The following is a 10,388-nucleotide window of genomic DNA, read 5'->3' as shown; positions in this document are numbered from 1 at the left end:
GTTGCTTTTGCTATGTTATTTTTTCTTTTCTTGGGACGTGGATTTTGTCAGTAAGAATTAAGGTATATTTTGGAGGAAGGTATTGTCAATTGTTTATGTTTGTGTATAAATGGATACTTCTCATACATATACATGGGATTTATATGGTTTTAGTTAGTTATAAAATCTTCAGCACTAATCCATTATTTGGTATTGTGGTATTAGAATATGTTGAACAGGGGAACCGGGAATGCAGCTGAACAAATTGAGGCTAAGAATAATGTTTTGCGATTTGACAGAGTAGTTGTCTGAATTTAATGAAGGTGGTCCTCCCTTCTCAATCCTGGAAAAAGCCAAATGATCTGCGAGGTCGTGAGTCCCCATGAATAAAATAATCTCGATCCCCATGTGTATGTGTTGTGTCAATACTGCGGTCATTCATACGAGCACTATAGCACGGCTCCTCAATCCATTAGTTCTCATGAGAAGCTATCAACTCTTGTACGATATCACTACAACTTTGTTTAAGATCTTTTCGTTAATAAGGAATATGGATGTTCTAATATTCTTATTTTATTTAAATTTGTTTTTGTTGGAGAGATTTTACAAAATTCATTACTCATGTTTCGGTCGTTTTGCTACTCAAGTATCACTACAACTTTGTTTAAGATCTTTTCGTTATTAAGGAATTTGGATGTGCTAATATTCTTATTTTATTTTAATTCGTTTTTGTCGGAGAGATTTACAAAATTCATTGCTCATGTTTCGGTCGTTGTTTTGCTACTCAAGTCCTAGATAATCAAGTAGAATCTTTCAGTCGTTGTTTTGCTACTCAAGTTCTAGATAATCAAGTAGAATCTTTGAAGAACATCATTATTGATGAAGCTAGGTGCAAATATGTATTATAGTTTACTAACTTTAACATACTGAAAGTCGTATAGTGTTTTGACTTATTGAAACGTAGAAATGTGTAGGTCCAAATTGTATTGACGAGATCTATGTTAAAAATCATAGTTTATTAAGTTGTAATTAAGGTCAAAAAGTCGGGGTTGGAAGTATGTTTTGAAAGAGTTACAGAAGGAACAAGGAGAAAATGTCGCGCCTAGCCACCGACCAAGCGGTTTTAACAATAACTCCACCGCTCACTGTCCGCGCCATTAGCTCTCGAGCAAATGTGTTATTCATTTATTCGCCAACCCTAATTCTATCTTCAACAGATTTTTCAATACTAAATAACCTCAAACAGTCCAGATTACATATACCCAAGTCATAGTTTATCCCAAACTTCTCTAAAAATTGTTTGAGCCTTTATTTCGGTCAGAAGACCATCTTACAGAGATGAATGCATATTCCATAAATCTTTTGCCTCATAGAGAGAGAAAAAAAAATCATCTACCAGTAATCTTTCAGAGTTTTGAAGTTCGGAAAAGATAGTTGGAGTTCCAGTTGGAGAAGAACGATTAGTTCTTGGTGATTCACATGGAGGGAAAAAAAGCCCAGAGGTTTTGGAAAGAAAAATAGGTACAATCGAATAGTTTTCGGTGCAATTGGGTGGTCAAAGTTTACTAATGTTTTTAGTTTTGTCTAGATAAACTGTAAGTTAAATCTTTTTTAGTGGATTTAACGGACAAGGTTTTCTCGAGGTTTTTTTATCATCGTGAAGAGTTTTTTAAAGATCTTCCTTCGTTAACATATATTGTGGTATTCTTTACTTTTACTGTTTTGGTCCGCGTGTTTGATTTATTAATTAAGGTTTAATTTAATTAAACTTGTTCGTCTATGCTTATTTTTGGTTATTAATTTTAATTTAGTATTATATATCTACTCACCCTCCTCTAAATGTTAGTTGGGTAGAAACATCAATTATGTCAAAGAAGAAAATGAGAATTTGTTCAAAGCGAGAGTTCAATTCTCTTTCCCAGACAAATTTGTCCCACACAAATGTCCACTGTTGGATGACAATCATCTTCCAATCCAGAGAAGCAACGAACTAGACAAGATTTGAACTCTCTTCACAAAATCATGACTAAAATATGCAAAATGATATGTTTTGGGTAATAGTGTAGAAAATATGTAAGCGTGTCAATGAATGAATGATTTTGTAATATTTGGGGTTTAGTTATAATATATGAAAATACGCGATTATTTGAAAATACAAGATTGTTGGAATAGGTGTAAATTTGAAGAGACGTACTTGTTTGAAAAGAATAATTCTAAAGTCATAATTTTTCATTTGAAAAGATACAAGTTCTCTCTCAATAAGATTCTAAAATATTCCATCACATGGCACACTGGACGATAATTTGGTATCCACCACGTTCTAATTCAAAGTTTCAAGTTTTAATCGGCTCATATTCGACCTTCATTTCTCATTCACTTGAAATTAGTTTTGAGCAACAAAATATACTACGATAATATACTCGCGAGCACAACAAGTTCAGTTTTCAACTTTCGTGATCAATTAACAGATTTCACTAAATAATTGATCAAATTTAGTCAAAACTAATATTCTAAAACCAATTTCTAACATCAAGGTTGGTAGATGATGTAGAAATGAAAAAGGAAAATGACCACAGCTTGGTAGATGTAGAAATTGGAAATATATATATATATATATATATATATACACACTTTCCTATAAGACATGTACTCTTTATGATTATTTTGGGCATATATATATATATATATATATATATACACACTTTCCTATAAGACATGTACTCTTTATGATTATTTTGGGCATAAGCACTTAATTAGTGAAAAAATTAATGGATTTTGTAACAAATAATTGTTTATTTAGCTGACGGCGGAAGTGCTTATTTGGTCCCATAAAACCTCTATTGACGAACAAGTATAATTCCTGACAAATTTCATTAAATTTCCCACTAACCAAGTGTAGCATCCACTATAATAAGACATTTTTTGGGTCCCAAAAAAATTTGTGATCATTAAGGTATTGTATAAAGTCATATGGTTGTCCAAACTTGACAAATTCTTTTCTTGGGTGGGTGTCTTGGTTGTCAAATTAAATGCCTTGGTGTCCCATGACATTATGTTTTTGTTTTATTATATTTTTGGACCCTAATAAAGTCTTGAGGAGTGCTATAAATTATAATCACTCAAAATGAGGATTTCAGAAAATAAAATTTATTAAATGAGGCTAGAATCTCTCTCAAATTGAGAGTCTAACATGTCAAATTGACTTTATAATAATAAAAAAGTGAATAATGGTAAACATCTATACTTTTATTTGTTGTACCGTGTTTAAATTGTGCTCAATGTTCTTAAGTTTTGTTGATTATAATACTTATGTCCCTAATTTTTCGATCAATTTATCTTTAATGTTCTGTTAATTATCATAGCTAGATGATTTTTGTAAGAATATTTTGTTTGTATGCTTTTAAATGAGGAAAAATTATTTTATCACATTTTTATATTGTTATTATTTTAAATATGTGAAAAAATAAATCAATTTAGCCCCACCCAACAAACCTTCAAGAAGAAACTGCTATTAGGGACGAGATTTGTTAATTAATGAACAATTAAAAATAAGAATGAGATTAAAAATTTCAAGGACATAAATGTTATAATAACCAAAGATTGAGAAACTTTAAGGGTCCATTCGATAGTAAAGGTGGAAACGGCAAATCAATTCTATGTAAGTTGGAAAAGAAAAAAAATCACCAAAATCATGAGAATTCGATTTCCATGGAATTGGCCAAAAACATGCTTTAAGTGTTTATACATTGTAATTCGAACTCCATTTCCAATTTTATATCAATCAGTCAAANATGTTTTGCGATTTGACAGAGTAGTTGTCTGAATTTAATGAAGGTGGTCCTCCCTTCTCAATCCTGGAAAAAGCCAAATGATCCGCGAGGTCGTGAGTCCCCCATGAATAAAATAATCCCGATCTCCATGTGTATGTGTTGTGTCAATACTGCGGTCATTCATACGAGCACTATAGCACGGCTCCTCAATCCATTAGTTCTCATGAGAAGCTATCAACTCTTGTACGATATCACTACAACTTTGTTTAAGATCTTTTCGTTAATAAGGAATATGGATGTTCTAATATTCTTATTTTATTTAAATTTGTTTTTGTTGGAGAGATTTTACAAAATTCATTACTCATGTTTCGGTCGTTTTGCTACTCAAGTATCACTACAACTTTGTTTAAGATCTTTTCGTTATTAAGGAATTTGGATGTGCTAATATTCTTATTTTATTTTGATTCGTTTTTGTCGGAGAGATTTACAAAATTCATTGCTCATGTTTTGGTCGTTGTTTTGCTACTCAAGTCCTAGATAATCAAGTAGAATCTTTGAAGAACATCATTATTGATGAAGCTAGGTGCAAATATGTATTATGGTTTACTAACTTTAACATACTGAAAGTCGTCTAGTGTTTTGACTTAGTGAAACGTAGAAATGTGTAGGTCCAAATTGTATTGACGAGATCTATGTTAAAAATCATAGTTTATTAAGTTGTAATTAAGGTCAAAAAGTCGGGGTTGGAAGTATGTTTTAAAAGAGTTATAGAAGGAACAAGGAGAAAATGTCGCGCCTAGCCACCGACCAAGCGGTTTTAACAATAACTCCACCGCTCACTGTCCGCGCCATCTTACAGAGATAAATGCATATTCCATAAATCTTTTGCCTCAAAGAGAGAGAGAAAAAAAAATCATCTACCAGTAATCTTTCAGAGTTTTGAAGTTCGGAAAAGATAGTTGGAGTTCCAGTTGGAGAAGAACGATTAGTTCTTGGTGATTCACATGGAGGGGAAAAAAGCCCAGAGGTTTTGGAAAGAAAAATAGGTACAATCGAATAGTTTTCGGTGCAATTGGGTGGTCAAAGTTTACTAATGTTTTAGTTTTGTCTAGATAAACTGTAAGTTAAATCTTTTTTAGTGGATTTAACGGACAAGGTTTTCTCGAGGTTTTTTATCATCGTGGAGAGTTTTTTAAAGATCTTCCTTCGTTAACATATATTGTGGTATTCTTTACTTTTACTGTTTTGGTCTGCGTGTTTGATTTATTAATTAAGGTTTAATTTAATTAAACTTGTTCGTCTATGCTTATTTTTGGTTATTAATTTTAATTTAGTATTATATATCTACTCACCCTCCTCTAAATGTTAGTTGGGTAGAAACATCAATTATGTAAAAGAAGAAAATGAGAATTTGTTCAAAGCGAGAGTTCAATTCTCTTTCCCAGACAAATTTGTCCCACACAAATGTCCACTGTTGGATGACAATCATCTTCCAATCCAGAGAAGCAACGAACTAGACAAGATTTGAACTCTCTTCACAAAATCATGACTAAAATATGCAAAATGATATCTTTTGGGTAATAGTGTAGAAAATATGTAAGCGTGTCAATGAATGAATGATTTTGTAATATTCGGGGTTTAGTTATAATATATGAAAATACGCGATTATTTGAAAATACAAGATTGTTGGAATAGGTGTAAATGTGAAGAGACGTACTTGTTTGAAAAGAATAACTCTAAAGTCATAATTTTTCATTTGAAAAGATACAAGTTCTCTCTCAATAAGATTCTAAAATATTCCATCACATGGCACACTGGACGATAATTTGGTATCCACCACGTTCTAATTCAAAGTTTCAAGTTTTAATCGGCACATATTCGACCTTCATTTCTCATTCACTTGAAATTAGTTTTGAGCAACAAAATATACTACGATAATATACTCGCAAGCACAACAAGTTCAGTTTTCAACTTTCGTGATCAATTAACAGATTTCACTAAATAATTGATCAAATTTAGTCAAAACTAATATTCTAAAACCAATTTCTAACATCAAGGTTGGTAGATGATGTAGAAATGAAAAAGGAAAATGACCACAGCTTGGTAGATGTAGAAATTGGAAAATAATAGTAATAATAATAATGGGACAGAGAAGGAGAAAATTATAATTAGACGTAAGGAGAGAAATTTCCTTGATGAAAGATTATTTAACAAATATAGTCGCATAAATTATATATATATATATATATATATTTGCTATAAATTATAATCACTCAAAATGAGGATTTCAAAAAATAAAATTTATTAAATGAGTCTATAATCTCTCTCAAATTGAGAATCTAATATGTCAAATTGACTTTAAAATAATTAAAAGGTGAATAATGCTAAACATCTATACTTTTATTTGTTGTACCACATTTAAATTGTCCTCAATTTTCATAAGTTTTGTTGATTATAATACTTATGTCCCTAATTTTTCGATCAATTTATCTTTAATGTTCTGTTAATTATCATAGCTAGATGATTTTTGTAAGAATATTTTGTTTGTATGCTTTTAAATGAGGAAAAATTATTTTATCACATTTTTATATTGTTATTATTTTAAATATGTGAAAAAATAAATCAATTTAGCCCCACCCAACAAACCTTCAAGAAGAAACTGCTATTAGGGACGAGATTTGTTAATTAATGAACGATTAAAAATAAGAATGAGATTAAAAATTTCAGGGACATAAATGTTATAATAACCAAAGATTGAGAAACTTTAAGGGTCCATTCGATAGTAAAGGTGGAAACGGCAAATCAATTCTATGTAAGTTGGAAAAGAAAAAAAATCACCAAAATCATGAGAATTCGATTTTCATGGAATTGGCCAAAAACATGCTTTAAGTGTTTATACATTGTAATTCGAACTCCATTTCCAATTTTATATCAATCAGTCAAAGTAGAAAATGAATTTTTCGGACGTTCCATAGAATACGACGTTGTCTAATGAATCCTAAGTGCAATTAAAATGTTGTTTTGCTATTAAAAAGCGTGGTATGGAAAAAAAAAACATTAAAGAAGGTATCTAGATTTTTAATTAAACCCATATTTGATGTTGTTTAATTTTATTTTAATGTATTCAAAGATTTGAGTATCCTTCCTGCCAAAAAAAAAAAAAAGTGTAACGCTAATAAATCTTTGACTTTGTGGGGACTCAATGATGTCGGTAATTTTTCTGTAGCACAAAGAACAATATCAAATTGAGTTGCAATTTTTATAATACGGATACGAAATCAAACTTATAATATCTTTCGCTCTACTCATTTTACTTGATATGTCCTCTATAAATATTTCATAAATAATTTTTTTTGGTAAAATAATTGCTATAGACGTTTCACACATTTTGTACGATATTAACCTGAGTCAATCTGAAAATCAAGCTGTCATACACAAGATCCCAAATAAATTCCAATCAATGAGAGTTTATGTGAACGCAGATAGATGAATCAAGAGGAATGAGATGACTAATATTTATTTAATTTGTTAATAATTTTTTGATGATGTGATTTTTAAAAATAATAATAATAATAATAAATCCTATCATTTTTATGCGCAATCTCAATTTGCGGGCTTCTATTGACAACTATTTCCAGCTCAAGGGTGGTTTAGTCTCCTTTTGTAGAAACCCCTATACAAATCATATTATTATTATTATTATTATTATTATTATTATTATTATTATTATTATTTTGTTGTTGTCTTAACCCTCGTTTGATTCTAATTTTTCATCAAAAAAAATTAATGTTTTGATCGTTACTTAACATGGTCAGTCGTCATTTTTTATTGCTTCACTCAAGGCGAGACTCACTTTTCTCTCTAACGGTCAAAAAAGTAATTCTCATAATCACTATCGAACATACCCTTAGTATCATTTGAAATGGAAAAGGTGAAAATTGGATAATGCAATAAACCTTATAAAATGTTAGGAATTGTCTAAAAAACTAAAGAGCCCATGGCCCATAACCGGCTAATGAATTATCTAAAGAAGAGCAAGAAGATGTGGGCTCTAGTATAGCTTTGACAAAATTGAGGTAGATTTTCATGACAACATATCTAAGGATTAAAGTAGCATGAAACTTTGTTTACATTCAAGAAAATTATAATCTAAAGTTAGTTTTGGGGTTCATTTTCTTCATGCCTCATCGTGAAGGGGGGGGAGAGAGAGAGAGAGAGAGAGAGAGAGAGCAAATACTTGAATTAAATTGACAAACCAAATTCTATTTGATTTATAACTATTTTGAAAGAAAGATTAACATGAATGAATCATTCATAACTAAAACAAGGCATGTTAACTTTAGTCTATCTCTCCATCATCTAGTATGTTTTAAGAAGTGCATAAACCTTTTGTGAACAAGAGTCTCTTTCCATAAACAATGTATGAATAGTTAACTCTCTTTCTAATTTAGAATATACTATAAATGTGGATGTTCCACAGATATATAAGATCGTAGGTTCAAAAATCGTCTAAACAAATATTAGCGTAATAAGAAGCTAATCAATTTCCTCTTGAGGTTTATTTAAAAACAAAATCACATATAAATATATTTTTTAGTTACTTTCACTAAAAATTTCAACCAAAAGCCTAATTGATACTTCAATAACTTTACGATATATTTAAAAAGTTATATATGGACAAAATATTAGAAAAATGGGGTGCAGACAATGATTGTGACATCCAAGGTAGAGGTGAAGTCAATCCAATTTCGTCCTTTAGGATTGAAAGAAATTGACATGTAATGGTGGTGGCTAATTAACAATGTTTTCATCATTTTCTTGAACAGAATCTAAGGATACCAATGTTTCACCAAATGGTATCTTTGAAAAACTGCATGTAGATGGTTTCTAATTGTCATCATGGAATTTTTCCGTGAAGTTCATAGACAGGTGTGATAGATAAATTCGAATAGAATTTACCGCAACTACATTGCTTTTTCGTTTGAACTTGTGGGTACAATTTGATTTTAAAATATTTAACTAAATTATAAAATTGCGTTATGATCTCAATTCAAGAGTGCATGAATTTACTTGAATTGTTAGTGAAAGAATGATGAAACTAGGACAAAATGAATCCTAGAATTAAAGAAAAAAAAAATAGAGAGAGAAGAAGAAGAAGTAATTTCTATCTTGCTTATTTTCTTGATTTTCCATTATTTTTTTATAAAACATTTTTCTTTTATAAATTATTTACAACCTTTCAAATAAATGCAGTCCCCATATAATTTCTAGATAGCAAAGTTTCACATTTTTTCCCAATCCTTTCAATGTTTTCAGTGATTATTTTTAATATTTACATAGTATTTTGGTATTTCGTTTTACCATGACAAACATTTTATTCACAGCACACAGTTAGAAATACAAGTGTAAAGAATTAATTAACAGAACAAGACAAATAAAAACGTTTGTAATTGGTTGGCGTATTGTACGTACGTGATAGTTTTGTTTTTATTTTATTTTTTTTCAGAACGCTTGATGTAAAATAATACTAGGCAGCATTTGAGTGATACAATAAATAATTTATCAATTATTTTTGGTTGATCATGTATAGTTCAATTTAACTTATCAAACATGCTTTAACATTTTTCGGCTAATCTTCCACAATACTCGATTTTGGCCTTGAAATTTTTTGACCTTGTGCTAACATTATACGAGATTTTCCATATACTTTATGAGTTTGTACATGTAGATGAATATTATTATGAAGGTCATCATCTACGCAGAACCTTAGACAAGAACCTATATTGTCTATAATTAAGATCAATCTGCCTCCCGAGGTATAGTTCAGTGGTGCAAAGGACGGAAGTGAGGTTATCTCACGTCTTATTGGCAGCCGCAGTGTGGGAGTTTGATTCCCGAGACATGAAATTGGACTCCTTGTAAGCACAGTGTACAGGCAGTTCTTATTCCCTGACCTGTTGGGGTACATTCCGCGATTTACCTCCCTCACAAAGCTTTAGGGACGGGGCGGTGGGAATCGTCAAGGTTGGAATTCAACCTTTTTTATAATCAAGATCAATCTTACCGATATTGTTTAATTTAAAATTACGAGAAAAATAGAAGCTGTCAAAGTTTAATGAGATTCTAGGAAGATTTTGGTTTCCTTTATGTACCCAAAACTGCCCTCATTTCAAAGATTGAGAAGACGGTCAAAGAATAAATATGATATTCGGCTTTATTAATAGCATATTTTCTGCTTTACGGCCCCATTCAACAAACGTATCAACATTCTCTTTCCTTTTGCTTCACTTATCCACTTTAGAGAGAGACGCCTTTCTTTATTCCTTTGATATTCAAAATCATCAAACTTTTGCTTTTTAACACATCATTTATTGGTAATCCCACAATTCATAAGCAAACATTGTATCATTATGTGAAATGAAAAGCAATGTGTGTAGGGATGGGGGATGACATATTTGAAAGATTTGCATAAATAGTGCTTAGTGGTGTCAAAACGATGTTAGGTGGACATTTAATAATTATTGAATATGTTTTCGATGCAAAATATATTTAATTTCTCTAAAAAAATATTTTCAATATTAATGAAATGAATTTGACGGAAATGTCAGTGAAAAATAAAAGAATACAGACTAAAGATTA

The sequence above is a fragment of the Olea europaea genome, chromosome 22 (assembly GCF_002742605.1).
Source record: "Olea europaea var. sylvestris chromosome 22, O_europaea_v1, whole genome shotgun sequence".
NCBI classification, from domain to species: domain Eukaryota; kingdom Viridiplantae; phylum Streptophyta; class Magnoliopsida; order Lamiales; family Oleaceae; genus Olea; species Olea europaea.
Note: the sequence above shows the minus strand (reverse complement) of the source record.